Genomic DNA, 6,385 nt, shown 5'->3' on the forward strand with positions numbered 1-6,385 from the left:
CAAAAATTCCTATAAATATAGAAACCCCCGAAAAGAAACCTAGATCGGGAGTTCCGCCGCCGCAAGCCTCTGTAGCCACAAAAAACCAATCGGGGCCCTGTTCCGGCACCCTACCAAAGGGGGTCCATCACTGGTGGCCATCTTCATCATCCGGGCGCTCTCCATGACCAGGAGTGAGTAGTTGACCCTCGGGGCTGAGGGTATATACCAGTAGCTATGTGTTTGATCTCTCTCTCTCCCTCCCTCTCTCTCTCTCTCTCTCGTGTTCTTGATGTGGCACGATCTTGATGTGCCGCGAGCTTTGCTACTATGGTTGGATCTTATGATGTTTCTCCCCCTCTATTTCCTTGTGAAGAATTGAGTTTGCCCTTTGAAGTTATCTTATCGGATTGAGTCTTTAAGGATTTGAGAACACTTGATATATGTCTTGCGTGGGATACCTGTGGTGACAATGGGGTATTCTATTGATTCACTTGATGTACATTTTGGTGATCAACTTGCGGGTTCCGTGACCTTGGGAATCTATGCATAGGGGTTGGCACACATTTTCGTCTTGACTCTCCGGTAGAAACTTTGGGGCACTCTTTGAAGTTCTTTGTGCTGGTTGAATAGATGAATCTGAGATTGTGTGATGCATATCGTATAATCATACACACGTATACTTGTGGTGACATTGGAGTATCTAGGTGACATTAGGGTTTTGGTTGATTTGTGTCTTAAGGTGTTATTCTAGTACGAACTCTAGGGTTGTTTGTGACACTTATAGGAATAGCCCAACAGATTGATTGGAAAGAATAACTTTGAGGTGGTTTCGTACCCTACCATAATCTCTTCGTTTGTTCTCCGCTATTAGTGACTTTGGAGTGACTCTTTGTTGCATGTTGAGGGATAGTTATGTGATCCAATTATGTTATTATTGTTGAGAGAACTTACACTAGTGAAAGTATGAACCCTAGGCCTTGTTTCAACGCATTGCAATACCGTTTACGCTCACTTTTATCATTAGTTACCTTGCTGTTTTTATATTTTCAGATTACAAAAACCTATATCTACCATCCATATTGCACTTGTATCACCATCTCTTCGCCGAACTAGTGCACCTATACAATTTACCATTGTATTGGGTGTGTTGGGGACACAAGAGACTCTTTGCTATTTGGTTCCAGGGTTGTTTGAGAGAGACCATCTTCATCCTACGCCTCTCACGGATTGATAAACCTTAGGTCATCCACTTGAGGGAAATTTGCTACTGTCCTACAAACCTCTGCACTTGGAGGCCCAACAACGTCTACAACAAGAAGGTTGTGTAGTAGACATCAAGCTCTTTTCTGGCGCCGTTGCCGGGGAGGATAGTGCTTGAAGGTATATATTTAGATCTTGCAATCGAATCTTTTTGTTTCTTGTTCTATCACTAGTTTAGTCATAAAAGAAAACTACAAAAAATGGAATTGAGGTTGCCTCATAGCTTCATCTTTTTAATATCTTTTGTGAAAATAAGGATTCCGTAATTGTGCCAAAGTGTTATAAGAAGAATGCATTAAAATGTTTGGCACTAAATCTTTGGATGATGAGCATGATTGCAATGTTGTTAGTATGAATTCTTTGAGTATCCATGATGCTAATGATATGCAAAGCCACAAGCTTGGTGATGCTATGTTTGATGAAGATGATATTTTTTGTCCCCCAAGTTTTGATGAGCAAATTTATTATGATGAAAGCATCCCTCCTATCTATGATGATTATTGTGATGACATGTATGCTATAAAGAATAATTATATCCATGAAACTTGTCATCATGATTTTAACTTTCAATTGGATTATACCTCACATGGTAGTTATTTTGTTGAGTTTTCTCCCACTACTATTCATGAGAAGAAATTTGCTTATGTGGGGAGTAAAAAAAATTCTATGCTTGTAGATCATGAAAAGAATGCTTTATGTGATGGTTATATTGTTGAATTCATTCATGATGCTACTAAAAATTATTATGAGGGAGGAATATATGCTCGTAGGAATTGTAATAATATCAAGTTTCCTCTCTATGTGTGTTACGTCCATTTTGCATCATGCTTTTATATCAATATTTATTGCATTATGGGATGTTATTAGATGTCATGTCACAATACTCTCTTATTTTACAAGGTTTACATGAAGAGGGAGAATGCCGGCAGCTGGAATTCTAGGCTAGAAAAGGAGCAAATATTAGAGACCTATTCTGCACCACTACAAAAGTCCTGAAACTTCACGGGAGCATGTTTCAGAATATATAAAAAATATTGGGCGAAGGAAGTACCAGAGGGGGCCACCCACCATCCACGAGGGTGGGAGGCATGCCCTACCCCCTGGGCGCGCCCCCTGCCTCGTGGGCCCCATGGTAGGCCTCCGGTGCCCATATTCTGCTATACGGGGTCTTTCATCTGAGAAAAAAATCATAAACAAGCTTACGGGACGAAACTCTGCCTCCACGAGGCAGAACCTTGGCGGAACCAATCTAGGGCTCCGGCGGAGCTGTTCTGCCGGGGAAACTTCCCTCCGGGAGGGGGAAATCATCACCACCGTCATCATCATCGATCCTCTCATCGGAAGGGGGTCAATCTCCATCAACATCTTCACCAGCACCATCTCATCTCAAACCCTAGTTCATCTCTTGTATCTAATCTTTGTCCCAAAACCTCAGATTGGTACCTGTGGGTTGCTAGTAGTGTTGATTACTCCTTGTAGTTGATGCTAGTTGGTTTATTCGGTGGAAGATCATATGTTCAGATCCTATATGCATATTAATACCCCTCTGATTATGAACATGAATATGATTCGTGAGTAGTTATGTTTGTTCCTGAGGACATGGAAGAAGTCTTGCTATAAGTAGTCATGTGAATTTGGTATTCGTTCGATATTTTGATGAGATGTATGTTGTCTCTCCTCTAGTGGTGTCATGTGAACGTCGACTACATGACACTTCACCATTGATTGGGCCTAGAGGAAGGCATTGGGAAGTAATAAGTAGATGATGGGTTGCTAGAGTGACGGAAACTTAAACCCTAGTTTATGTGTTGCTTCGTAAGGGGCTGATTTGGATCCATACGTTTCATGCTATGGTTAGGTTTACCTTAATACTTCTTTTGTAGTTGCAGATGCTTGCAAGAGGGGTTAATCATAAGTGGGATGCTTGTACAAGGAAGGGCAGTACCCAAGCACCGGTCCACCTACATATCAAATTATCAAAGTACCGAACGCGAATCATATGAGCGTGATGAAAACTAGCTTGACGATAATTCCCATGTGTCCTCGGGAGCGCTTTCCTTTATATAAGAGTTTGTCCAGGCTTGTCCTTTGCTATAAAAAGGATTGGGACATCTTGTTGCACCTTACTTACTTTTATTACTTGTTACCCGTTACAAATTACCTTATCACAAAACTATCTGTTACCGATAATTTCAGTGCTTGCTGAGAATACCTTACCAAAAATTGCTTATCATTTCCTTCTGCTCCATCTTAGCACTTTTATGATGAAGACTATTGAATTAAAATGGGATTTATTGGAAAGAATTAAATGCAATTCTGAAGATTGGGAACTCGACAAAGGTAAGGAGTCAGGTATAACACCTAAGTTTGATTGTGTTAAATCTTTTATGGATACCGATGCTTTTCGTGAATTTAGCACTAAATATGGACTTGACTTTGAGATAGTAGCTTATTTTTGTGAATCATTTGCTACTCATGTTGATCTCTCGAAGGAGAAGTGGCTTAAATATCATCCTCCCATTGAATTAAAAGTAGTTGAACCTACTAAAGTTGAAGAAAATACTATCACTTATAATGTTGATCCTATTGTTCCTACCGCTTATATTGAGAACCCACCTTTTTCCTACTAGAATAAAGGATCATGCTAAAGCTTCCACTGTGGTTCGTAAGAGTAATATTAGAGCACCTACACCCTCTGAGCAAATTAAAGTTGTACCTAGTATTGTTATGTTTAAAGATCTCTTGTCCGATAATATTGATGGGCATCTTATTTACTTTTGTGATGAAGCTGCTAGAATTGCTAGACCCGATACTAAAACTAAACATAGACTTGTTGTAGGCATGCGTGTTATTTCTGTTAAAATAGGAGATCATTGCTATCATGGCTTATGTGATATGGGTGTTAGTGCTAGTGCAATACCTCATTCTTTATATGAAGAAATTATGCATGATATTGCACCTACTGAGATAGAAGGTATTGCTGTTACAGTTAAGCTTGCCAATAGATATACTATTTCACTGATTGGGATTGTTAGAGATGTTGAAGTCTTGTGTGGGAAAGTTAAATATCCTGTTGATTTTCTTGTTCTTGGTTCCCCACAATATGACTTTTGTCCCATTATATTTGGTAGACCCTTCTTGAATACTGTTAATGCTAAGATAGACTGCAAAATGGATATTGTTTCTGTTGATTTAGGGGATATGTCTCACGATTTTAATTTTGCTAAATTTCATAGACAACCCCATGATAAATAATTGCCTATTAAAGATGAAATTATTGGTCTTGCTTCTATTGTCGTGCCTCCTAATGATCCTTTAGAACAATATTTTCTAGACCATGAAAATGATATGTTTATGAATGAAAGAAGGGAAATATATGAAGTATTCTTTAACAGGGACCTATTTGAAACACAACTTGCCTGTTGAAATTCTAGGGGATCCTCCTCCACCCAAGGGTGATCCCGTGTTTGAGCTTAAACCATTTCCTGATACTCTTAAATATGCTTATCTTGATGAAAAGAAGATATATCCTGTTATTATTAGTTCTAACCTTTCAGAGCAGGAAGAAGAGAAATTATTGAAAACTCTAAAGAAGCACCATGCTGCTATTGGATATACTCTTTATGATCTTAAGGGCATTAGTCCCACTCTATGTCATCACAAAATAAAATTGGAAAAAGATGCTAAACCGGTTGTTGATCACCAACGACGGTTAAATCCTAAGATGAAAGAAGTGAGATGTGAAGAAACAAATCTTGTCTTGAATTGGGAGAAGTGTCACTTTATGGTTAATGAAGGTATTGTCTTGGGACATAAAATTTCTGAAAGAAGTATTGAAGTTGATAAAGCTAAAGTTGATGCTATTGAAAAGATGTCATGTCCTAAGGACATTAAAGGTATAAGAAGTTTCCTTGGTCATGCCGGTTTTTATAGGAGGTTCATTAAAGACTTCTCAAAAATTTCTAGGCCTCTGACTAATCTCTTACAAAAAGATGCTCCTTTTGTCTTTGATGATGATTGTGTAGAAGCATTTGAAATACTTAAGAAAGCCTTGATTTCTGCACCTATTGTTCAGCCTCCTGATTGGAATTACCCTTTGAAATTATGTGTGATGCTAGTGATTATGTTGTAGGTGCTGTTCTAGGACAAAGAGTTGATAAGAAATTAAATGGTATCCAATATGCTAGTAAAATTCTAGACAATGCCTAGAGAAATTATGCTACTACTGAAAAGGAATTTTTAGCAGTTGTATTTGCTTGTGATAAGTTCAGGCCTTATATTGTTGATTCTAAAGTAACTGTTCACACTGATCATGCTGGTATTAGATACCTTATGGAAAAGAAAGATGCTAAACCTAGACTTATTAGATGGATTCTCCTACTACAAGAATTTGATTTGCATATTATTGATAGAAAAGGAGCTGAGAACCCAGTTGCAGACAACTTGCCTAGGTTAGAGAATGTTCTTGATGACCCACTACCTATTGATGATAGCTTTCCTGATGAACAATTAGCTGTCATAAATGCTTCTCGTACTGCTCCATGGTATATCGATTATGCTAATTACATTATTGCTAAATTTATACCACCTAATTTCACATACCAGCAAAAGAAAAAGGTTTTCTATGATTTAAGACATTACTTATGGGATGACCCACACCTTTATAAAGAAGGAGTAGATGGTGTTATTAGACGTTTTGTACCTAAGCATGAACAGGAACAGATCCTACGCAAGTGTCACTCTGAGGCTTATGGAGGACACCATGCTGGAGATAGAACTGCACATAAGGTATTGCAATCCAGTTTTTATTGGCCTACTCTCTTCAAGGATGCCCGTAAGTTTGTCTTGTCTTGTGATGAATGTCAAAGAAGTGGTAATATTAGTATATGTCAAGAAATTCCTATGAATTATTCACTTGTTATTGAACCATTTGACGTTTGGGGTTTCGGTTACATGGGACCGTTTCCTTCCTCTAATGGGTATAGACATATTTTAGTTGTTGATTACGTTACTAAGTGGGTAGAAGCTATTCCAACTAGTAGTGCTGATCATAACACCTCTATTAAGATGCTTAAAGAAGTTATTTTTCCGAGGTTTGGAGTCCCTAGATACTTAATGACTGATGGTGGTTCACATTTTATTC

The sequence above is a fragment of the Triticum dicoccoides genome, chromosome 2A (assembly GCF_002162155.2).
Source record: "Triticum dicoccoides isolate Atlit2015 ecotype Zavitan chromosome 2A, WEW_v2.0, whole genome shotgun sequence".
Lineage (NCBI taxonomy): Eukaryota > Viridiplantae > Streptophyta > Magnoliopsida > Poales > Poaceae > Triticum > Triticum dicoccoides.